Genomic DNA, 25,689 nt, shown 5'->3' with positions numbered 1-25,689 from the left:
TTCTTAGGCAAATGGATGGAGCTAGAGAACATCATACTAAGTGAGGTAACCCAGACTCAAAAGGTGAATCATGGTATGCACTCACTAATAAGTGGATATTAACCTAGAAAACGGGAATACCCAAAACATAACCCACACATCAAATGAGGTACAAGAAGAAAGGAGGACCCCTGGTTCTGGAAAGACTCAGTGAAACAGTATTCGGCAAAACCAGAACGGGGAAGTGGGAAGGGGTGGGAGGGAGGACAGGGGAAGAGAAGGGGGCTTATGGGACTATCGGGGAGTGGGGGGGCTAGAAAAGGGGAAATCATTTGAAATGTAAATAAATTATATTGAATAAAAAAAAAGAAAAAAAAAAAAGAAGAAAGGAGGAGTGGCCCCTTGCTCTGGAAAGAGTCAGTGAAGCAGTATTCCGCAAAACCAGAACGGGGAAGTGGGAAGGGGTGGGTGGGAGGACAGGGGAAGAGAAAGGGGCTTATGGGACTTTGGGGGAGTGGGAGGCTAGAAAAGGGGTAATCATTTGAAATGTAAATAAAAAATTATATCGAATTAAAAAAAGTAAAAAAAAAAAAGAAAAGAAAAGAAAAAAAAAGGATAGAATGTTTTATATATATCTGTTAAATATAATTGGTCCAAAGCTTCAATTAGTTTCATTGTGTCCCTGTTTAGTTTCTGTTTTCCTGATCGGTCCATTGAGGAAAGTGCAGTATTGAAGTCACCCACAATTATTGTGTTAGGTGCAATGTGTGCTTTGAGATTTAATAAAGTTTCTTTTATGAAAGAGGGTGCCCTTGCCTTTGGAGCATAGATGTTCAGGATTGAGAGTTCTTCTTGTTGTATTTTTCCTTTGACCAGCAAGAAGTGTCCCTCAGAGTCTCTTTTGATGACTTTGGGTTGAAAGTCAATTTCGTCTGATATTAGAATGGCTACTCCAGCTTGTTTCCTGAGACCATTTGCTTGTAAAATTGTCTTCCAGCCTTTTACTCTAAGGTAGTGTTTGTCTTTGACCCTGAGGTGTGTTTCCTGTAAGCAGCAAAATGTAGGGTCCTGTTTACGTATCCATTCAGTTAGTCTGTGTCTTTTTATTGGGGCATTAAGTCCATTGATGTTAAGGTATATTAAGGAATAGTGATTGTTACTTCCTATCATTTTTGACGTTACTTTTTCAATTTGATTGCTTAACTTCTTTTGGGTTTGATGAAAGGTTACTATCTTGCTTTTTCCAGGGTGAAGTTTCCCTCCTTGTATTGGTGTTTTCCTCCTATTATCCTTTGTAGTGCTGGGTTTGTGGATAGATATTGGGTAAACTTGGTTTTGCCATGAAATATCTTAGTTTCTCCATCTATGGTGATTGAGAGTTTTGCTGGATATAGTAGTTTTGGTTGGCAGTTGTGTTCTCTTAGAGTCTGCATGAGATCTGCCCAGGACCTTCTAGCCTTCATAGTCTCAGGTGAAAAGTCTGCTGTGATTCTGATAGGTCTTCCTTTATATGTTACTTGGCCTTTTTCTCTTACTGCCTTTAATATTCTTTCTTTGTTTAGAACATTTGGTGTTTTGATTATTATGTGACGGGAAGTATTTCTGTTCTGGTCCAGTCTGTTTGGAGTTCTGTAGGCTTCTTGTATATTCATGGGCATCTCTCTCTTTAGGTTAGGGAAGTTTTCTTCCATAATTTTATTGAAGATATTTGCTGGCCCTTTAAGTTGTAAATCTTCACTCTCATCTATGCCTATAAGCCTTAGGTTTGGTCTTCTCATTGTGTCCTGGATTTCCTGGATATTTTGGGTTACAAGCTTTTTACATTTTGCATTTTCTTTAACTGTTGAGTCCATGGTTTCTATGGAATCTTCAGCATCTGAGATTCTTTCTTCTATCTCTTGTATTCTGTTGTTGATATTTGCATCTCTGTCCCCTGATTTCTTCCCAAGGCTTTCTATCTCCAAAGTTGTCTCCCTTTGAGTTTTCTTAGTTGTTTCTACTTCTGATTTTAGATCCTGGATGGTTTTGCTTAGCTCCTTCACTTGCTTGTTTGTGCTTTCCTGTAATTCTTTAAGAGATTTTTGTGTTTCCTCTTTCATGACCTCAGCCTGTTGACCAAAGTTCTCCTGTATTTCTTTAAGTGTTTTTTTGCGTTTCCTCATTGTTGGCTTTTGTATTCTCCTGGATTTCTTTCAATGATTTTTGTGTTTCCCTTTCAAGGCCTTCTAACTTCTGATCCATTTTCTCCTGAATTTCTTTAAGTATGTCCTTCATGTGTTCCTGTACCAGCATCATGACCAGTGATTTTAAATCCAAATCTTGTTTTACTGGTGTGATGGGGTACCCAGGACATGTTGGTAGAGGAGAATTGGGTTCAGATGTTGCCATATTGCCTTGATTTCTGTTAGTGACGTTCCTGCGTTTGCCTTTTTCCATCTAGTTCTCACTGGTGTTAGCTGGTCTTGTCAGTGCTGGACTCACCAGTGCAAGCTGCCCCTTCCCATTTGGCCTCTGGTGCACAGCTTACCTCCTGCACTGCCTGTAGACAGGGTACTGCTGCCCAGGCTGTTCAGATCCCAAATCAGGCACACGAAGGCTCCTGCTGGGGCCCGTTGGATTCACCGGAGCACACCAACTTCTCCCAGCTGGCCGCCCGGAAGCCCCTCTAGCCTCTTGCAGGACCTGGAGATGTAGTGCCGCCGCCCAGGCTGATCTGGATCCAGAAGCGGAGAGAGTTGAGCTGAGGGCTCCCGCCTGAGGCCTTGCCCCAGATTGTGTCTGTGAACCAGATGGAGCCCATGTGCACCCCCAGGGAGCGCAGATGTTGTATGCTGCCAGGACCTCCCCTGTGTTCTGATCACTCTGATGGGGAGCCGATCCCCCAACCGGGCTGGCGCACACAAGGTTAGCCTGGCCACCCAGGCCCTCAGTCCAGGCAAAAGCCTGGGAGGCCAAGGTCCGAGCAAAGTTCCCCTAGGGCTATGACTGTAAATTGGATCTGTCAGGTGACCAGGATGGCGGGCGTGCGTGCTCGCACTCCCCGAAAGCGCCTGGAGAGTCTGCTGTGCTAACAACCTCCTGGGCAGGTTGACAGACAGATGGCCCACCAAGCCGCCCAGTTCTTGGGGTCAGGCCTGCGCCTTTTGGGGCCTAGACCCCTGCTTTGTTAGCCTCAGGCTATGCCTGTTAAGGCTCTGCCTGCCAGAGCTCTCTGGCATCCTGTAGGCAAAATGGCAGCGCGTGCGCATGCCAGGGCAAAAAACCTCCTGGCTGGGTTGGCAGCCAGATGGCCCCCCCGAACAGCCCAGGGCCTGGGTGCAGGCCAACGCCCGTTGGGCTCAGACCCCTGCGGTGTTGGCCTCGGATTATGTTTGTGTACCTCAGTCTGTCTGATCTCTCTGGAGTCTGAAACCAAGATGGAGGTGAGCCTCTCCTGACTGGCGGGAGGCCGCATTCTGAAGTGGCTTCCGTGCAATGAAAGGCGCCGCAAAACTGCAGCTGCTTGCAGCCCGGCTGGTCAGCGAAGGTCAGTGGTCGTGAGCGCAGGGCCTAACTGGACCCTGTGTCGCCTTGGTTCCACTGCTGATGGCCCTTCAGCTGGACCAGCCACTGCTGCACTGCTGCCGCCGCCGCCGCCGCCAGTTTCTTGCTTTTTCAATGGTGTAGTTTCCCTCCTTGTGTTGGCGTTTTCCATATATTTTCCTTTGTGGGGCTGGGTTTGTGGAAAGATATTGTGTAAATTTGATTTTATCGCAGAATATCTTGGTTTCTCCATCTATCATGATTAAGGGTTTTGTTGGGTATAGTAGTCTGGGCTGGCATTTTTGTTCTCTCAGGGTCTGTCTGAGATCTGCCTAGGATCTTCTAGCTTTCATCTTCTCAGGCGAGAAGTCTGGTGTAATTCTGATAGTCCTGCCTTTATAAGTTACTTGAAATTTTTCCATTACTGCTTTTAATATTCTTTTTTTGTTTAGTTTATTTGCTGTTTTGATTATTATGTGATGGGAGGAATTTCTGTTCTGGTCCAATCGTTTTGCCCAGAATTGTTCCTATCTAAAAGAGACACAAGCAAAAAATGGGCCAGTGACTGAAGGAATGGCTGGCCAGTGACAGACCCAAACAGAGATTGATCCCATGGGCATGCACCCAACCCTTACCATATTAATGAGGCTACGGTGTTCCTGCAGACAGGAGCCTAGATTGGCTATCCTCTGAGAGGCTTTACCAGTAGCTGACAAAGATAGATGCATGTACTTACAGTCAAACATTAGACTGATTTCAGGGACCCTCTAATGAAGAGTTAGGGGAAGGATTGAAAGAACTGAAGGGGATGGCAATCCCATAGGAAGACCAAAAGTTCCAAGTACCCTGACCCTTGGGTGCTCACAGAGATAAATCCACAAACCAATGATACACTGGCTGGTCTGAGGTCCCTGGAATGTATATATCAGAGGTCTGAATGCCTTGTATGGCCTCAGAAGGAGTTGATGTACAAAGTGTAGTACAGACTTGATGATGCAGAGATGGGCTATGCATATAAAAGAACAGTGTTGGGGTGAAGAATTCTTGGAGTAGGCAACTCGGAGGGGGCAACAACATATGGGTTGTGAATAGATAAGATAATTCGTTAAAAGTTAAAAAAGGAACAGACTGATTTTGGATTCTAGACAAACACTAGTTCAACCACAGAAAATTGGTTGTTCCTTAGTTTATCATGTGCTTCAAAAGAATCAAGCTCAGAATATAAGATTTGGTAAGAAGAATCCCTCAAAACTATTTTTGGGACACAATCTTATAACCTTATATATGACTATTAGTGTGGTAGATAACTAGTAATATTCAGTTTACTTGAAGAATCATGTGAACTATCTTTTAAGCAAATTTTTGCTCCTTTGATGTCTTTTATTCCTGATTTGATGAAGTATGTTTTCCTCTGATTTGAACAAAATAACATAGCACTTTGGAGCAAAGATTAGGCTGAAAATGCTTGCACTGGAAGCCAAGATAAAGACAGTTACCATAACCACCATGGCCTTCCCTATGTTGCTGTGGTAGACAGGAAGGAATGTGATCCAGACACTACAAAACACCAAGATGCTGAAAGCCAGGAACTTGACCTCATTAAATATGTCAGGCAGATTCCTGGACAAAAAAAGCCATGAAGTAGCTACTAAAGGCCAAGACACCCAAATAGGCCAGAGTGCCATGGAAGGCAAGATTTGAGATCTTGTTGCGCAAAATGATGATGTGTCCTTGTTCAGAGGGTACATTCATGTCAACAAACGGAGGTGCTATAACCAGCCATACACCAGAAAAAAGTTCAGGGTACCAACTGGAATGATGAAATTCACTACCGGTGATATAAGCAACCATCTTGCCTTTATCCCAGAAGCAGAAATCTCAAAGGCCATAACAACAGTGAGGGTTTTGTCCAACACGCTAGATAGAGCCCCTGTGAACAGGAGTCTAAATAAGTTCTGCTGAAGGATACATGAGGCAGTGTTTGGAAGGCCAATGAAGAGCAAAGGACAGAGGAAACAGAGTGTTAGAGTAGTGAGCAGGGTGTATCTGAGAGATCTATTATTGGCCTTCACAATTAGAGTGCCTTTGTGGTTGACAAATATCCAAATAACAAGAGCTGTGAGTGCAGAGAATCTCATAGACATGATTGTGAGTCCCATCCACAAGAGATCGCTATAGGACAGAAATAGTTACTGTTTTCTTGAGGCAGTGTCTCTTTTCTACATTTTCATAATAAGTTTCTGGACACTTCACACACTGATCCATATCCGTAGGTAATAGAAATTTGTCATGAAGGGATGGCCAAAATTTCCTTTTCCCTGATACATTTTACAGTTTCAATTCATTGCATTGTTATTACAACCATGTTCACTTGTTAATTTAGGTATAAATAAATGAGTATTCTAAGGTGAATACTCATAAGGTTTATGCTCCTTTCCTAAAACGCCATGAGCAAAAGCAAATTATGGAGGAAGGGTGTTCACATTACAGCATGTAAATATATCACTGATGAAATCAGACAGGAACTCAAGGTAGGATATGGAGGCAGCAACTGAAGTTGAATCCGTGGGGGGAAGATTTTGTTTGACCTGCCTATACTGCCTTACTCAGTCTGCTTTGTTATGTAGCTTAGGATCATGTTGGTGTTTTCCATTCATTATCCTTTGAAGGTTTGGATTTGTGGAAAGATACTGTGTAAATTTGTTTTTGTCACGGAATACCTTGGTTTCTCCATCTATGGTAATTGAGAGATTTGCTGGGTATAGCACCTTGGGTTAGCATTTGTGTTCCTTTAAGGTCTCTATGACATCTGCCCAGCTCTTCTGGCTTTCATAGTCTCTGGTGTGAAGTCCTGTGTAATTCTGGTAGGTGTACCTTTATATATTACTTGATGTTTTTCCCACACTGATTTTAATATTCTTTCTTTGTTTAATACATTTGGTGTTTTGGTTATTATGTGCTGGTAGAAATATCTGATTGGGTCCAGTCTGTTTGGAGTTCTGTAGGCTTCTTGTATGTTCATGGGCATCTCTTTCTTTAGGTTAGGGAAACTCTTCTATAATTTTGTTGAAGACATTTACTGGCTCTTTAAGTTGGAAATCTTCACTCTCTTCTATACCTATAATCCTTAGGTTTGGTCTTCTCATTTTTGTCTTGGATTTCCTGGATGTTTGGGTCAGAAGCTTTTTGCAATTTTCATTTTCTTTGATTGTTGTATCAATGCTTTCTATGGTATCTTCTGCATCTGAGATTCTCTCTTCTTTCTTTGTATTCTGTTGTTGATGCTTGGATCCATGACTCCTGACTTCTTTCCTTGCTTTTTTATGTCCAGAGTTGTTTCCCTTTGTGATTTCTTTATTGTTTCTACCTCCATTTTTAGATCCTGAATGGTTTTGTTCATTTCCTTCACATGTTTTGTTGTGCTTTCCTTTAGTTCTTTAAGGGCTTCTCCCTGTTTACTTGTGTTCTCCTGTATTTCTTTAAGGGAGTTATTTATGTCCTTCTTGTAGCCCTCTATTAGCATCATGAGCTGTGATTTTAAATCCAAATCTTGCTTTTCTGGTGTGTTGAGGTATCCAGGACTTGCTGTTGTGAGAGAATTGGGTTCAGATTGTACCATATTGCCTTGATTTCTGTTAGCCATGTTCCTACATTTGCCTTTTGCCATCTGATTATCTTTGGTATTAGTTGGTCCTGCTGTCACTGGCTGGTGCTTGTCCCTCCTGTGTGCCTGAAAATCTATCTTAGCACCCCTGTGTGACTGTTTTCCCCATGGAACAGTTTGCAGTGGGGCTGCCCAACTCCTGGGTGTAGGTGGGGCCCTGGCAAACCAAGTCCCAAGTAATCTTCCACTTGGGTGTCTCTGCATTCCTGGCTATAGCAGCCTGCTCAGTAACAGGAGTGAAGATGGTGGCCAGGTATGGTTGTTAGTCCTAAAGCCCCTGTGTGTTTGGTCTGTAAATGTCTTGAGAAATCCTGTGTTTTTATGGTACAACATGGTTTAATTAACTACTGCTGACTTAGTTCCATTGTGTAATTTTTGTAATTGTTCACCTATGTCACCTTTAAAGACAATATATAAAATGCTGTACTTCAAAGTAAGCTCATATGGCATAATAAGCAGAATATTCACGAGTCTTTAGGACCATATGTCCTAGCCATTTAATCTCTTATTACTTAAATCTTTCTTTTCAGGGCTGTGTCAATGACAAATAACATTCTCAGGCAATGGTCCCAGCCATGTTTAACAAGTCATTATTTCTGATCAAACCCTTCATTGCTATGCTTTCATTTCTCACTTCAAGAAATGTCTGTTCTACCTACTTGTCTCTCCCATTACTATATGAGTCCAGTAATTAGGTATCAAGGCAGAAAACAAATTAAGTATAAGTTAAATCCTTGTGTTCCAAAACAATATGGAACTTTGTCTCTTACTCTATGGGGAAAAATACATTAAAGGTGAATATATGACCTGTAGGTTTGAAATAGACTTAATATATTGTATGATTCTTCTTCCGAGCATATGTGAAGTCAGTGGCATGCCTGCTGTCTGTCAAAAGCTTTGAAGAACCTTCACGAGCTGCCACATGAAACACTGCAGTTAGAAAGTGTATTCACAACAAGAACCCAGTGGTAAGACAGCCTCAAAAATGCAAAACGAGTCTGTCTGCTCTTCCTTTTACAAGTGATTAGAATCCAGAATACATAAAGATGGGGCATAACAAGAGCACACTACTTCCTCATGTCTTCCAGTATCTAAGACGAGCAGAGGTGGAAACAGTTCCTCACACAGACAAACATAACACACACCTATGTGCCTCTTTTATGGCTGTGAATGACTGGGTGTTGGAAGAGAGCACATTTATACCCCCTAGTTCCCTTAGGCAAAGTTTGAACAGTGCTGTATTCACCCATTCATTAAGCTTGCAAAAGTACTGAGAAGATATGAAAAATAACAAACATAGAATTCAAAGTCTTTTATTTAAAAGGTTCCAACTTCTACTGACAGAAAAAGCACAACTTGTATCCACATGGGATTCCATACCAACAAACTAAGGACAGAAAACATGCAGAAAATAATTGCAACAAAGTAGCTCAGCATTTATAGCAACAGAATCCTCTTCAAGAGGAATTCGAATCTACCTACTGTGGCCATTATGGAAATTAGTATAAGATTCCACCAAAAAGTTACAATTCAAACTATGTGGTCCCTCATTATTACTCTAGGGCCTGTAACCAACCTGTGTAACTCACCATCCTACAGTTTCACCCACATTTATGACCCTATAATCCAGTATAGTCAAGATATAAAAATCACAGAAGTGTCATCATTAGATGGATAAATGACTAATAGGAGATAAATATTCTGCCAAAGCAACTGTGAGATTCAGTCATTTAATGTAATGTTTGAATATGTTTTCTCTGACATTCATAATGATTCATGAAAGAAGCCAATTCACATTAATTCAGAGACTCTGTATTAGGCAATGATTTTCTACATGCTAACCAAAGAAAGGTTCTTTTTGTAGGCAAAGGTTTTTTTAAAAAAAGAGTGAATATTGAAACTAGATATGAAACCTAGCTATTACCCAGTAATAGAAACAAGTCTGGAGGAAATCCCCATTCTGGATAAAGAAATATTTCATTAGAAGACAATAAAGATAAGAATTGAATTACAAAGTGATCAGGTTTTCTGAATTCAGTTTGTTTGTGAACATCTGTATCAGTGTGGGTATTGGACTAGGTGCCTGTTGAGTCACTATAAGTCATAAATTTTCTGGAAATTTCATGGTGACCTTCTCACCTCTCATTTTATTGTGGAAACTCTAATGAAATGTACTAGAATGATGTTCTCCAGCTCCATCCATCTGTCCAAGAATTTCCTGAATTAATTGTTTTTTTTAAATTTATTGATATATTTATTTACATTTCAAATGATTTCCCCTTTTCAGGACCCCCACTCCCCGAAAGTCCCATCAGTCCCCTTCCCTCCCCCTGTTTTGCCACCTAACCCTTCCCACTTCCCTCTTCTGATTTTGTTCTATACTGCTTCACTGAGTCTTTCCAGAACAAGGGGCCACTCCTCCGTACTTCTTGTACCTCATTTGGTGTGTGGATTATGTTTTGGGTATTCCAGTTTTCTAGGTTAATATCCACTTATTAGTGAGTGCATACCATGATTCATCTTTTGTGTCTGGGTTACCTCACTTAGTATGATGTTCTCTAGCTCCATCCATTTGCCTAAGAATTTCATGAATTCATTCGTTCTAATGGCTGAATAGTACTCCATTGTGTATATATACCACATTTTCTGCATCCACTCTTCTGTTGAGCGATACCTGGGTTCTTTCCAACTTCTGGCAATTATAAATAGGGCTGCTATGAACGTAGTAGAACATGTATTCTTATTACATGCTGGGGAATCTTTTGGGTATATGTCCAGGAGTGGTATAGCAGGATCTTCTGGAAGTGAGGTGCCCAGTTTTCGGAGGAACCGCCAGACTGATTTCCAGAGTGGTTGTACCAATTTGCAACCCCACCAGCAGTGGAGGAGTGTTCCTCTTTCTCCACATCCTTGCCAACACCTGCTGTCTCCTGAATTTTTAATCTTAGCCATTCTGACTGGTGTAAGGTGAAATCTCAGGGTTGTTTTGATTTGCATTTCCCTAATGACTAATGAAGTTGAGCATTTTTAAAGATGTTTCTCCGCCATCCAAAAATCTTCAGGTGAGAATTCTTTGTTTAACTCTGTACCCAATTTTTTAATAGGGTTGTTTGGTTTTCTGGGGTCTAACTTCTTGAGTTCTTTATATATATATATTGGGAAACTACACCCTGGAAAAAGTAAGATAGTAACCTTCCTTCATCAAACCCAAAAGAAGATAATCACTCAAATATAAAAATAACATAAAAAATGACAGGAAGTAATAATCTCTATTCCTTAATATCTCTTAACATCAATGGACTGAATTCCCCAATAAAAAGACATAGACTAACAGACTGGATAAAGAAACAGGACCCTACATTTTGCTGCATACAGGAAACACACCTAAATGTCAAAGAGAAAAACTATCTTAGAGTAAAAGGCTGGAAGACAATTTTACAAGCCAATGGTCTCAGGAAACGAGCGAGAGTAGCCATTCTAATATCAGATAAAATTGACTTTCAACCTAAAGTCATCAAAAGAGACACTGAGGGACACTTCTTGCTGGTCCAAGGAAAAATCCACTAAGAAGAACTTTCAATTCTGAACATCTATGCGCCAAATGCAAGGGTACTCTCATTCATAAAAGAAACTTTACTAAAGCTCAAAGCACACATTGCACCTAACACAATAATTGTGGGGGACTTCAACACTCCACTCTCCTCAATGGACCAATCAGGAAAACAGAAACTAAACAGGGACACAGTAAAACTAATTGAAGCTTTGGACCAATTGGATTTGACTGATATTTATAGAACATTTCACCCTAAAGCAAAAGAATATACTTTTTCCTCAGGACCTCATGGTACCTTCTCCAAAATCGACCATATAATTGGTCACAAGACAGACTTCAACAAATCCAAAAGATCGAACTAATCCCATGCCTCCTATCAGATCACTATGGAATAAGAGTGGTTTTCAATAGCAACAAAAACAACAGAAAGCCCACATACACATGGAGGATGAACAATACTCTACTCAATGACACCTTGGCCAAAGAAGAAATAAAGAAAGAAATCAGAGACTTTTTAGAATTTAATGGAAATGAAGGCACAACATACCCAAATCTTTGGGACACAATGAAAGCAGTGCTAAGAGGAAAACTCATAGCCCTGAGTGCCTCCAAAAAGAAAATGGAGAGAGCATATACTAGCAGCTGAATGACACACCTGAAAGCCCTGGAACAAAAAGAAGCTATTTCACCCAGGAGGAGTTAAAGACAGGAAATCATCAAACTCAGGGTTGAAATCAATCAAGTGGAAACAAAGAGAACCATACAAAGAATCAACGATTCCAGGAGCTGGTTCTTTGAGAAAATCAACAAGATAGATAAACCCTTAGCCAGACTGACCAAAGGGCACAGTATCCAAATTAACAAACTTAGAAATGAAAAGGGAGATATTACAACAGAAACTGAGGAAATCCAAAAAATCATCAGATCCTACTACAAAAGCCTATACTCAACACAACTGGAGAATCTGGAGGAAATGGACAATTTCCTTGACAGATACCAAATACTAAAATTAAATCAGGACCAAATAGATCATCTAAACAGTCCCATAACCCCTAAAGAAATAGAAGGGGTCATAGAAAGTCTTCCAACCAAAAAAAAGCACAGGACCAGATGGTTTCAGTGCAGAATTCTATCAGACCTTCAAAGAAGACCTAACACCAATACTCTTCAAACTATTCCAAAAAATAGAAACAGAAGGAACCCTACTCAATTCCTTCTACGAAGCCAAAATTACGCTGATACCACAACCACACAAAGATCTAACAAAGAAAGAAAACTTCAGACCAATCGCCCTTATGAACATCCATGCAAAAATACTCAATAAAATTCTTGCCAACCGAATCCAAGAACACATCAAAACGATCATCCACCATGATCAAGTAGGCTTTATCCCGGGAATGCAGGGTTGGTTCAATATACGGAAATCCATCAATACAATCCACTACATAAACAAACTCAAAGAAAAAACCCACATGGTCATTTCATTGGATGCAGAAAAAGCATTTGACAATATTCAACATCCTTTCATGATTAAAATCTTGGAATTCATTGTTTTTTTAATGGCTGAATAGTACTTCATTGTGTATATATACCACATTCTTTGTATCCAATCCTCTGTTGAGGGACATATGTGTTCTTTCCAGCTTCTGGCTATTTTAAATAGGGCTGCTATGAACATAGTGGAGCTTGTATCCTTATTACATGCTGTGGAATCCTCTGGGTATATGCCCAGGAGTGGTAAAGCAGGGTCCTCTAGAAGCATCATCCCCAGTTTTCTGAGGAACTGCCAGAACCAGACTGATTTCCAGAGTGGTTGTTCCAGCTTGCAGTCCCACCAGCAGTGGAGGAGTGTCCCTCTTTCTCCACATCCTCGCCAACACTTGATATCTCCTGAGTTTTTAATATTAGCCATTCTGGGTGGTGTGAGGTGAAATCTCAGGGTTGTTTTGATTTGCATTTCCCTAATATCTAATGATGTTGAACATTTATTAAGGTGCTCCTAATCCATTTGATATTCTTCAGGTGAAAATTCTTTGTTTAACTCGGTACCGCGTTTTTTAATAAGGTCATTTTGTTTTCTGGGGTGTAACTTCTTGAGTTCTTTGTATATACTGGATATTAGCCCTCTGTCAGATGTAGGGTTGGTGAAGATCTTTTCCCAATTTTTTGGTTGCCTATTTGTCCTTTTGACAGTGTCCTTTGCCTTACAAAATCTTTGTAATTTTACGAGATCCCATTTGTCTAGAATCTTTGAAAATGTTATTCATGCAAATGGATGTTGACACAGGTTGGGGACCAATGTTGCTCAAGAGAATATTGTCCTTGGGGCATTCATGTCATGGACATGGAAGAAATTATGGCACCCAGGGCTGGAGTACATGGCCTTCATAACATGTTTTCTTACTAGTCTTGAAAAATACTGCAGACCTCATATCCAGATCCCGAGGCCAGAATAGTTCAGATGTATCTAGGGAGTATGACACAACCTTTGCATGAGGGAAATAGGGAGTTTAATTGTGCCCTCCTCCACCGAGTCATTCACTGTCATAAAAGAGGCACATAGGTGTGTGTGTGTGTGTTATGTTTGTCTGCATGAGGAACTGTTTTCACCTCTGCTCAGTCTTAGATACTGGAAGACATGAGGGAGCAGTGTGCTCTCATTGTGTCCTTATTGCTTCTGAAGATTTCTCACATCTTGTGCGGTTTGACAGACATCAGTTGCTTTTGGAGAATAAAGTACAATGCAGATGATGATGGAGATATGAGAACTGACTGTTACTTTTTTCTTTTCCTGTCTCGGGAATTTGTAGAGGAAGATTTTTATAACACTCTCATTGATTTTAGGTAAATCATTACCTTCTCCACTTCCTGCCTAAATGTCATGAATAAGAAAACTGTTATGTTCTTTCCTCTGAAATTATAAACTACAGAAAATTTTCTCTCTTTAAAATCATTATTTTAATATTTTCAAATGCATTTCATTGTAGTGTGTATTTGTTATATTAGACGCCAGTTCACTGAGATATAAGGTAAGAGAGCCTGCCTCCTCATGAATCTCCTTATGTTGAGTGTTGTCATTGCACAGTGTCTGATCATCTGACATGAAAACAGAATCCACACCACTAGCAAGAGATTAGTATAAAGTGGCTGCATCACAGTATCTTCACGTTTCTGGAAAGGATTCCCTAATTGTATTTTTTGAGTCACTGAGATGCACTATCATATCATCTGCAAATAGAGATACTTTGACTTCATTCTTTCCATCATTTTTCTCCTTGATTTATTGTCTTATTTCTCTAGTTAAAACTTCAAGAAGTATGATGCATAAATATGATAGAAGTGAGAAGCATTGTCTTGTTCCTGATTTTACTGGAATTGCTTTGTGATTCCTTTTATCATGATGTTGGCTATAGGCTTAGTCTAATTTGGCTTTATTACTTTTTACATATGTCCCTTATTTCCATAATTGCTCTAAAACATTTATGAGAAAATGTGTTAAATTTTATAAAATAATTTTTAGCATGAGCTGATTATGGTTTTTTTAGTTTGTTTATATGGTGGATTGCATTGATGTATATTTGGGTCTTCAGAATAAAAATTTCCAATTTTCTCAGGAACTGCCAGACTGATTTTCAGACTGATTTTACTAGCTTGTAGTCCCACTAGCAATGGAGAGTATTCCTGTTTCTCCACATCCTTGCCAGCATCTGCTGTCACCTGAGTTTTTGAACTTAGCCATTCTGACTGGTATAGGGTGGAATCTCAAGGTTGTTTGGATTTGCATTACCCAGATGACTAAAGATGTTGAACATTTCTTTAGGTGCTTCTCAGCCATTTGGGATTCTTTAGCTGTGAATTCTCTGTTTAGCTTTGTACCCCATTTTTAAAAATTGGGTTACATGGTTCTCTGGAATCTAACTTCTTGAGTTCTTTGTTTATTTTGGATATTAGCCCTCTATCAGAAGTAGGATTGGTAGAGATCTTTTTCCAATCTGTGGCTTGCCATTTTGTCCTATTGACAGTGTCCTTTGCCTTACTGAATCATTACATATTTATGAGGTCCTATTTGTTGATTGTTGATCAGATTGTTGATTGGTGTTCTGTTCAGGAACTTTTCCCCTGTCCCATGTGCTGGAGGCTCTTCCTCCCTTTCTTTTTGATTAAATTTGGTGTATCTGTTTTTATGTGGAAGTCCTTGATCCACTTGGACTTGAGCTTTGTACAGGGAGATAAGAATGAATCAGTTTGCATTCTTCTACATTTTGATCGCCAGTTGAACTAACATCATTTCTTGAAAATGCTGTCTTTTTTCCCCCACTGGATGGTTTTAGCACCTTTGTCAAAGAACAAGTGACCATAGGTGTGTGGGTTCATTTCTGGGTCTTCAATTCTATTTTCTTGATCTACCTGGTAGTCACTGTACAATCTCAAGGTTGTTTGGATTTGCATTACCAAGATGACTAAAGATGTTGGACATTTCTTTAGGTGCTTCTCAGCCATTTGGGATTCTTTAGCTGTGAATTATTTGTTTAGCTCTGTACCCCATTTTTAAAAATTGGCTTACATGGTTCTCTAGAATCTAACTTCTTGAGTTCTTTGTTTATTTTGGATATTAGCCAAAATAAACTATATAAAATAAATACTATGCAGTTTTTAATCACTATCTCTCTGTATTTCAGCTTGACATCAGGGATAGTGATTCCCCCAGAAGCTTTTTAATTGTTGAATTTAGTTTTCACTATCCTGGTTTCTTTTGTTATTCCAAGTGAATTTAAGAATTACTCTTTCTAACTCTATGAATTGGGTTGGAATTTTGATGGGAATTTCATTGAATCTTTCTATTAACTTTGACAAGATAGCCATTTTTTGCTGTATTATTCCTAATAACCCATCTTCTTTCCGTCTTCTGAGGTTTCTGTCATTTCTTTCTTCGGAGACGTGAAGTTATTGTTGTACAGACCTTTCTTTCACTTGTTTGGTAAGAGTCACACCAAGATACTTTGTATTGTTTGTGGCTATTGTGAAGGGTGTTTTTTCTCTAATTTTTTTCTCAGCCCATTTACCCTTTGAGTATAGGAAGACTTCTGATTTGTTTGAGTTAATTTTATATTCAGCTACTTTGGTTCAGTTATTTATCAGCTTTCAGAGTTCTCTCGTGCAATTTTTTTTTAGGACACTTCAGTAGACTATCATATCATCTGAGAATAGTGATATTTTGACTTCTTACTTTTAAATTTCTATCCCTTTGTCCCCCTTTTGTTGTCTAATTGCTCTAGATAGAACTTGAAGTTCTATACTATATTAAATGAATAGGGAAAGATGGCAGCTTGTCTAGTCTGGCTAAGGGGTTTATCTATCTTGTTGATTTTCTCAAAGAACCAGATCCTGGTTTAGTTGATTCTTTGCATAGTTCTTTTTGTTTCTATTTGATTGAATTCAGCCTGGAGTTTTCTTTTTTTTTTTTTTCTGCCATCTACTCCTTTTTTGTCCATTGGCCTCTTGTGCTACCAAGCTGTTAGTGTATGCTTTCTCCAATTTCTTTTTGGGTCATTCAAAACTATGAGTTTTCCTATTATCCCTGATTTCATTGTATCCCCTAGGTTTGGGTATGTTGTGTCTTTATTTTCCTTAAATTCTAAAATGTCTTAAGTTTCTTTATTTCTTCCTTGACCAAGTGATCATCCAGTACAGCGTTGTTCATCACCCATATGTATGTGAACTTTCTGCTGTTTCTGCTGCTTTGAAGTCCATTTTATTTCAATTTGTTTTATAGTGAGTTACAGTGATGGATTTGCATATATTGATCCACCCCACATCACTGAAATGAAGCCTATTTGATCATGGTAGATGATGTTATGTATGTGTTCTTGTATTTTGTTTGCAAATATTTTATCGAGTAATTTTGCATCAATATTGATAAGTGAGATTAGTCTGAAATTTTCTCTTTGTTGATTCTTTTTTTGTGCTTGTTTGTTAAGGTATCAGTGTGACCCTGGCCTCATAGAATGAATTTGAAAATTTTATCTCTGTTTCTATTTTGTGGAATCATTTGAGGAATATTTGCATTAGCACTTCTTTGAACGTTTGGTAGAATTGTGGGCTAAAACTATCTGTTCCTGGGCTTTTCTTGGATGGGAGACTTTATTACTCATTCTGTTTCCTTAGGTGTTATAGGACAGTTTATATAGTTTACCTGATCTTGATTTAACTTTGTTAAGTGGTTTCTGTGTAGCAAATCACCCCTTTCATTTAGATTTTCCAATTTGGTGGAGTCCAAGCTTCAGAAGTAAGACCTAATGAGTTTTTTAATTTCCACACTTTCTGTGGTTATCTCTCCTTTTTCATTTTAATTTTCTTAATTTGGATACTGTCTCTGTGCCTTTGAGTTAGTTTTGCTAAGGGCTTATCTATTGTTTTAATTTTCTCAATGGACCCACTCTTCCTTTTGTTGATTCTTTGTATTGTTCTCTTTGTTCCTATTTGATTGATTTATGTCCTTTGATTACTTCCTGCTGCCTACCATTTTATCAAATTTAATTTTAAATTTATTGACATTTCAACTGTTATCCCCTTACCCCTGTTTCCCCTCCCAGAAACCCCCTATCCCATTCCCTCTTCCCCTGCTTCTGTAAGGGTTTTCATCTACCCACCCACCCATCCACTCCTGCCTCCCTGCCCTCTATTCACCTACACTGGAGCATCTATTGATCCTTCATTGGACCAAGGACCTCTCCTCCCATTGATGCCTGCAAGGCCATACACTGATACATATGCAGCCAGAGCCATGTGTGGCTTAGTCCCTGGGAGCTCTGGGGGGTCCGGTTGGTTGACGCTATTGTTCTTCCTATGAGGTTCCTACAGTCCTTTCTCTAACTCCTCCCCTGGGGACCCCACCCTCAGGGAAATGGTTGGTTGTGAGCATCCAAGTCTGCATTTGTACAGCTCTGGCAGGGCCTCTCAGGGGCATCTGTGTCAGGCTCCTTTCAGAAAGCCTTTCTAGCATCCACAATAGTGTCAGTGTTTGGGACTGTGTCTGGGATGAAACCCCAGGTGGGGCAGTCTCTGGATGGCCTTTCCTTCAGTATCTGCTCTGTACTTTGTCCCCATATTGGCTCCTGTGAGTATTTTGTTCCCCTTTCTAAGAAGGACCAAAGTACCTACACTTTGGTCTTCTCTCTACTTGAGCTTCATGTGGTCTGTAAGTTGTATCTGGGTATTTGGAGTTTTGGGGCTAATATCTACTTATCAGTGAGTACCAAGTGTGTGATCAGTTCTGAACTATACCCAACTGGTGCTGGGCTTTTTTGGTTAGGAGACTTTTAATTACTACTTTTGTTTATTTAGGGGTTATGGGACTGTTTAGATGGTTTCTCTGTTCCTGATTTAACTTTGGTATTTGGTATCTGTCTAGAAAATTACCCCTTTCATCCTGATTTGCCCGTTGTGTTGAGTATAGGCTTTTGAAGTAGGATCTGATGATTTTTTTTTTTTGGATTTCCTCAGTGTCTGTTTTTTATATCTCTCTTTTGCTTTCTGATTTTATTTATTTGGATATTGTCTCTGTGCCCTCTGGTTAGTCTGGCTAGAGGTTTATCTATCTTGTTGATTTGCTCTCAGACCCAGCTCCTGGTTTTGTTGATTCTTTGTATAGTTGTTTTTTGTTTCTACTTGGTTGATTATCTCCTGACATCTCCTCTGGGGTGCATTTGCTTCTATTTCTTCTCGGGCTTTCAGATGTGCTGTAAAGTTGCTAGTGTATGCTCTCTCCAGTTTCTTTTTGGAGGCACTCAGAACTATGAGTTTTCTTCCTAGCACTGCTTTCATTCTGTCCTATAAGTTTGTATGTTTTACCTTCATTTTGATTAAATTATAAAAAAGCCTTTAATTTCTTTTTTATTTCTCTCTTGACTAAGTTATCATTGAGTAGAGTATTGTTCAGCTTCCATGTGTATATGGGCTTTCTGTTGTTTTTGTTACTATTAACAACCAGCCTTAGTTAGTGGTGATTTGATAGTTTGAATGGGATTATTTCAATCTTCTTATATATGTTGAGGTCTGTTTTGTGACCAATTATTTAGTTCATTTTGTAGAAGGTACCAAAAGGTACTGAAAGAAGGTATATTCTATTATTTAGGATGAAATGTATAGATATTTGTTAAATCCAATTGGTTCATAATTTCTGTTAGTTTCACTGTGTCTCTGTTTAGTGTTTGTTTCCATGATCTGTCCTTTGATGAAAGTAGGGTGTGGAAATCTCCCACTATTATTGTTTGAGGTAAAATGTGTGCTTTGAACTTTAGTAAAGTTTCTTTTATGAATGTGGGTGCCCTTATATTTGGAGCATAGATGGTCAGAATTTTCCCTTGATGAATGGGTAGATTTTTCCTTTGATAGATATGAAGTGTCCTTCCTTATCTTTTTTTGATGACTTTTGGTTGAAATTAAATTTTATCTGATATTAGAATGGCTTCTCCAGCTTGTTTCGTGGGACCATTTGCCTGGAACATTGTTTTTTAGCCCTCTACTCTGAGCTAGTGATTGTGTTTGACACTGAGGTGCATTTTCTGAAAGCAGCAAAATGCTGGGTCCTGTTTAAGTATCCAGTCTGTTAGTCTATGCCTTTTTATTGGGGAAGTGAGTCCATTGATGTTAAGAGATAATAAGGAACAGTGATTGTTGCTTCCTGTTATTTTTGATGTTATTTTTAAGTTTGTGTTACTATCTCCTTTTGGGTTTGTTGAAAGAATCTTACTTTCTTACTTTTTCTAGGGTGTAGTTTCTCTCCTTGTATTTGTGTTTTTCATCTATTATCCTTGGTAGGGCTGGATTTGTGGAAAAGATATTGTGTAAATTTGATTTTATCATGGAATATCTAGGCTTTATCATCTATGGTAATTGAGAGTTTTGCAGGTATAGTAGATTTCGTATGCATTTGTGTTCTCTGAAGTCTGTATGCAATCTGCCCAGCATCTTCTAGCTTTCATAGTCTCTGGTCAGAAGTCAGGTGTAATTCTGATAGGACTGCCTTTATATATTACTTGATATTTCCCCTTATTGATTTTAATATTCTTTCTGCTTTTTGTGCATATGGTACTTTTAATATTATGTTATGGGAGGACGTTCTTTCCTAGTACAATCCATTTGGAATTCTATAGGCTTCTTTTATGTTCATGTGCATCTCTTTCTTTAGGTTAGGGAAGTTTTCTTCTATAATTTTGTTGAAGATATTTACTGGCCCTTCAAGTTGGGAATGGCTATTCTCTTCTATACCTATTAACCTTAGGTTTGATCTTTTCATTGTGTCCTGGATCTCCTGGATGTTTTGGGTTAGGAGCTTTTGGCATTTTGCATTTTCTTTGACTGCTTTGCCCATGTTTTCTATGGTATCTTCTGTGCCTGAGATTCTCTCTTCTGTCTCTTGTATTCTGTTGGTGATGCTTGTATTTCTTTATTGTTTCTATTTCCAATTTTAGATTGTGGATAGTTTTGTTCAATTCCTTTACCTGGTACATTTTGTTTTCCTTCAATTCTTTAAGGGATTTTTGTGATTCCTCTTTAAGAGCTTCTCTTTCTGTGACCCGTGTTCTCATGTATTTCTTTAAGGGTATAATTTATGTCCTTCTTAAAGTCCTCTATCAGCATCATGAGATGTGATTTTATTTATTTATTTTTCATTGGCTATTTTATTTATTTACATTTTAAATAAAAATTCCTTTCCTTGTTTCCCCACTGAAAGACCTCTATCCAATCCATCCTCCCAAGGCTCACCAACCCACCCACTTCTGCATCCCTGTCCTAGTATTCCCCTATATCAGATGTGATTTTAAATCAGAGTTTTGCTTTTCTGGTGTGTTGGGGTATCCAGGGATCACTGTGGTGTGAGAACTTGGTTCTGATGATGCTGAGTAGCCTTGGTTTCTATTCTGTAGGTACTTCTCCTTCCCTCTCTCCATCTGGTTATCTCTGGTGTTAGCTGTTCTTCTTGTCTCTGACTGTGGCTTGTCCCTCTTGCATGCCTCTGTGTCAGTGCTCCTTGGAGACCAGATATCTCTGAGAGGAATTTGAGTATGAAGTGCTGTGGTACAGAGTCAGCTCTGGGGTTCAGAGAGAAACCAGAAGGATCCTGTCCTCAGCTGTTTCTTGGTACCTGTGTACTGATGGCTCTGGGAGGATGCCTCTTGGGCCAGGAATTTGAAGAGAAGTGGTGGTCTTACCTGTGCTCATTGGTGTGTCAGTTCTCCTGGGAGGCCAGGTGTTCCATGATTGTATTTGTGTGTTTAGTGCTGTGACACAGGATCAGCTCTGGGTGTAAACAGAAACTGGAAGTCTCCTGTCCCAGGCTGCTCCTAGGTTCCTGTGTCCTGACGGTTCTTGGCGGGTCCCTCTGAGTAGCAGTGGTAGTTTTTCCTCAGTTCACAGGCTTGTCTGCACTCCTTCTCTCCAGGGGCTATTTGGGTATGGCCCTGTGTCAGAGGGTCAGCTCAGGGACTGATGAAAACCCCTGTCTACTCTTTCATGGTGTGTTCACTTCTTTTTTCTAGAGATTTCAGGTGTTCTATTAAATTGCTAGTATGAGAGCTGTCTAATTTCTTTGTGAAGGCATTTAGTGACCTTTTCTCTTAGCAGTGCTTTCATTTTTCCCATAAGTTTGGGTATTTGTGCCTTAATTTTCATTGAATTTTTGAAACTCTTTCATTTAATTTTTCCTTGATAAATTTTTCAATGAGTATAAAGTTATTTAATTTCCATGAGTTTGTGTGCTTTCTGCTGTTTCTGTCCACCTTTAATTCATGGTGTTCTGATAAGATGCAAGGTTTTTTTTTTTTTGATCTTCTGGTATCTGCTGAGGCTTGATTTGTCATGGAGTTCTGTTCAGATTTGGTCTTCTAATAGTGTCTTGTGATGCTAAATACTAGCTCCCAAGGCCTGGTTGTCCTACAGGAATGAGATAATTCTAAAGTAGACCCAAGGGATTCTAGGTAACCCTGCCTCCTAATTTAGACCTGACTGGTGAATAAGGATACTTATAGCAGAAGAGAGATAGGCCAGATTTGAGTGCCTGGGTTTGGGGGCATAAAGAGAGATCATGAAAAGAATAGCGAGAAGGTGTTGAGAGGACAATGTTACATGGCATAGGACTGAAATTGACCATGAGTGCCAGTCATTTGGATCTAAGATATGCCCAGATCGAACATGATTATTGATGGGAAAGTAAATTCTAACAGTTTAGAGCATAGATATCCTCCCAGCTCTAGTGGTATAAACAGTTATTGTAAAACTAAAGGTGTGTGTCTTTCATCTGGGAACTGAATGTTCAAAGGCTGCATAGAACCCACCCCCCAGCTTGATATTAAATATGAACTACAGCAAATTCCCAAAACATTGTGGGGGCAAGAATTCACATTTACACTTGATCTTAGCCAAAAGGCCGAGAAGCTATTAAGAACTCACATTTAACAAAATTGTTTTCAGATACTCCAATTAAAATGTGTGCTGTCTCTGTAAGACTAGAAAGATGGGGAGAAATAGTTCATTTGAAAGGTTGGGTTTTTCCTAAATCTTGTGAGGTGGTAAGGGAGAGTCCGGGAATATTATGTATGCTGGTTTCGTACACATGATTCCAGGAAGTGATTACTGGCGTTGAAGAGTAGACTAAAATACAGCTATGTCTCCAACCCCAAACCGATTGGCAAATGTCAGAACTCTTAAGCTTCAAATTGTCAGACTCAAAAGCCAGCCTGGGCTCTTCTAGGGTGCTGCTGTGTGTTGCTGTAGAGATGCAGCCTAATCTTGCAAATGTGGAAAGCCCTAGCTGTGCAGTGAAGCAGGCAAAGTCCTTCTGCACAGAGAGCAGAGAGTGGGGCTTCATACACCCTGCAGTCAAAAGAATTATAGAGAATAACATGAATTAAGGTGTCAATGCTACCTTAAGCAGCTGGTTTCCTTGAACGTGGACTCCCATGTGGAAACTAGTGACAGCTCAGTCTAGCAAATGGCACATGGTTCAAGTCAAAAACCCTCAACAAATGAAAGACAATTTGAATGAAGTCAAATAAAGAGAAAAATATTAAATTAATTTATAGAAAGGGAACAGAGGATGTAGGATATTTATTTACATAGATTTTAATTTCCAAAAGATGAAAGAAATGGAAATTGATATAAATATTTTAAAGCATACATAGATAATAAATGAATAAATAAATAAATAAATAAATAAATAAATAAATAAATAAATAAATAAATAAGGAAATAAATCCAGGCCTTCGATCTGAATACTTGGGAGACAAAGGCAGGGACAGGTAGGTTCCTTGAGAGTTCGAGGCTTGCCTAACCTACAGAACAAATTCAAGTCAGTCTGGCCTATGCAAAGGAACCCTGTCTCAAAAAATAATATTAATTGTTTTATATTATCAAAATGAAGGTACTCATAAGTGAAATGATTATAATAGTATGGTGTACTCGCTTTTAAACACGATAAAATAGCTCAGGACTTAAAAAATGGCCTGGGGGGGGGGCTGTTGGATTTAATCGATCCATACTTTTTGTGACATCATATTGCTGAATTAAGGATATGCTGTTTGGAAGAGAGGCTCTATGTTTTTGTTAACAGGAAAGAAGAAAAAGGCTTTGGAATTTTTCCAAAGTAACAAAGATCAGATTTGATAAATGGAGATTCCCTGAAGATCTCAGTTGCAGACAGGAGAAAATTAAAAGGACCAAATGCACTAGTAATGTATAGTGCTAATAAACCCTCTTTTGAAACCACTCTGAAATATATATGTACCCAGCCAGAACTTCAGCTAATATGGCCAATAAATGTTGTTGACTACAAAATTCTCATAACTAATTACAAATAGTCTTTTCATATGAATGGAGTTTTGAATCCATGCTGTTTGAATATATGATCAAACTAATCTCTGAAGAAAAGACAGTTGTGATTCAAGTCACATTTTTTTATTTTTCTCTAGAATGAGAATTGAAAGAATAATATATAGCAAACTGGATGTCTTATGTTGTGTTCTAGTTCATGGATGGAATTCAGAGATCAAACAAGCAGTTTATGAATTTTCATTAACTCAAAATATCTCATATAAGAGTCATCTATTTTGATGAATTCTGAAAATAATTTCAGCTTTAAAGATCTCTTCTTCTATGCCTTTATATTATGGCTGATAGAATTTAAGAAGAAATATTTAGGGGATATAGTGTAAATATTACTTCAATTGATTTGAATATTTCATGTCTGCAACATCTTCCATAATGCTACTGTGCTTTTTTTTTTTTTTAGAATACCAACATGGAAATATGAGTTTATTCTTATACTGCTTTTTGCTACTGATGAGATTAACAGGAACCCCTACCTTTTACCCAACATGTCTTTGATATTTACCTTCCCTGTTGACATGTGTTTTGATACATTGGAAATAATTGATGAAATAAATTTACCACAAAAAAATAAAAAAATTTCAAATTATGTGTGTAACTTGCCTGGATGTGACATAGGACTTACAGGACCATCATGGACTACATCTTTAAAATTGGAACTCTTTTCCAGTTCTCCAAAGGTGAGGCTCTCTGGGAAAAGAAGAGTTAACAGTTTGTCTGTGCCAATCCCAGGTTCCCACAGAGAACGAATGGGCAGCATGGGTCTGGATGTACTTGTCTTTATATTCTAAAGTACTAAGGAATCAGATATTGACAGGACAGTAAAGTTTATATCATGAGAATGAATGAACTGGAAAAATAAGCAAAAGTTTTATTGAACATTCAGATAAATATTATATTCAGATAAATATTATAGAATCCAATAGGAATAATACAGAACATTTACAGGGTAAACTTATCGTCCTTTGGAGGAGTTCTGGAAGGTAAGTAACATAACTCATAGCTGAGAATGGACTTCCAGCCAATCATATTACTCACATTGGTTCCTCTGTTCTTCATCCTTCAGATTTTCTTTGGACCGTTTCATCCTATCCTGAGTGACAATGTCCGATTTCCCCATGTCTACCAGATAGCACACAAGGATACATGTTTACCTCATGCCATGGTCTCTTTAATGGTTTATTTTACATGGAACTGGATAGGGTTGCTCATTTTGGATAATGACCAGGGAACTCAGTTTCTCTTGGATTTAAGAAAAGAGATGCATAGAAATGGAGTCTGTTTAGCCTTTGTGAATATGATCCCTGATAGCATGCAGACATACATGACAAGGGCTGAAATATATGATACTCGAATCATAACATCTTCAGCAAAGGTTGTTATCATTTATGGTGAAATGAACTCTACCCTAGAAGCCAGCTTCAGAAGATGGGTATATTTAGATGTACAGAGAATCTGGGTCACCACCTCACAATGGGATGTCATCACACGTAAAAGAGATTTCACCCTTGATGCCTTCCATGGGACTCTCACTTTTGCACAGCATCATGTTGAGATTTCTAAATTTAGAAGCTTTATGGAAACAATGAACACTTCTAAATATCCAGTAGATATTTCTCAAATGAGACAGAAGTGGAATTATTTTAATTGTTCAGGTTCCAATACCAACTATAGTTCAATGAATCATTATTCTTTCAACACTTCATTGGAATGGTTATCCCAGCATAATTTTGATATGGTCCTGAGTGAAGAAGGTTACAATTTATACAATGCTGTGTATGCTGTGGCCCACACTTACCATGAAGCCATTCTTCAACAAGTAGAGTCTCAGGAAACAGAAGAACCCATAGGAGTATTCTATGATTGTCAGAAGGTAAAGTATCTTACTTTCTATCATACTTTGTTATTTTTAAATGGCTCATATGATGCTATAAATTTGTCAGAGACTACTCTCATTACTGGGATTTCTATAACTTAAAACTCCCTAACATAATTTTTTGTGGCTATATAAACTGGACAACATTAACATTCAATGTATGACAACATTTTTATAGGAAGAATATTTTTTGTTAGAATATTTCTCATT

General features: G+C 38.7%; 1 pseudogene; it reads left to right on the top strand.

The window, feature by feature from the left end:
• Window positions 1-13,356: 13,356 nt before the first annotated feature.
• The window catches only part of LOC127670578 (vomeronasal type-2 receptor 116-like), a 32,014-nt pseudogene continuing 19,681 nt past the window's right edge, over window positions 13,357-25,689 (top strand).

Source organism: Apodemus sylvaticus, chromosome 20, assembly GCF_947179515.1.
Source record: "Apodemus sylvaticus chromosome 20, mApoSyl1.1, whole genome shotgun sequence".
Classification (NCBI taxonomy): domain Eukaryota; kingdom Metazoa; phylum Chordata; class Mammalia; order Rodentia; family Muridae; genus Apodemus; species Apodemus sylvaticus.
The sequence above is the reverse complement of the archived record's forward strand: the minus strand, read 5'-3'. Positions and strand labels throughout refer to the sequence as shown.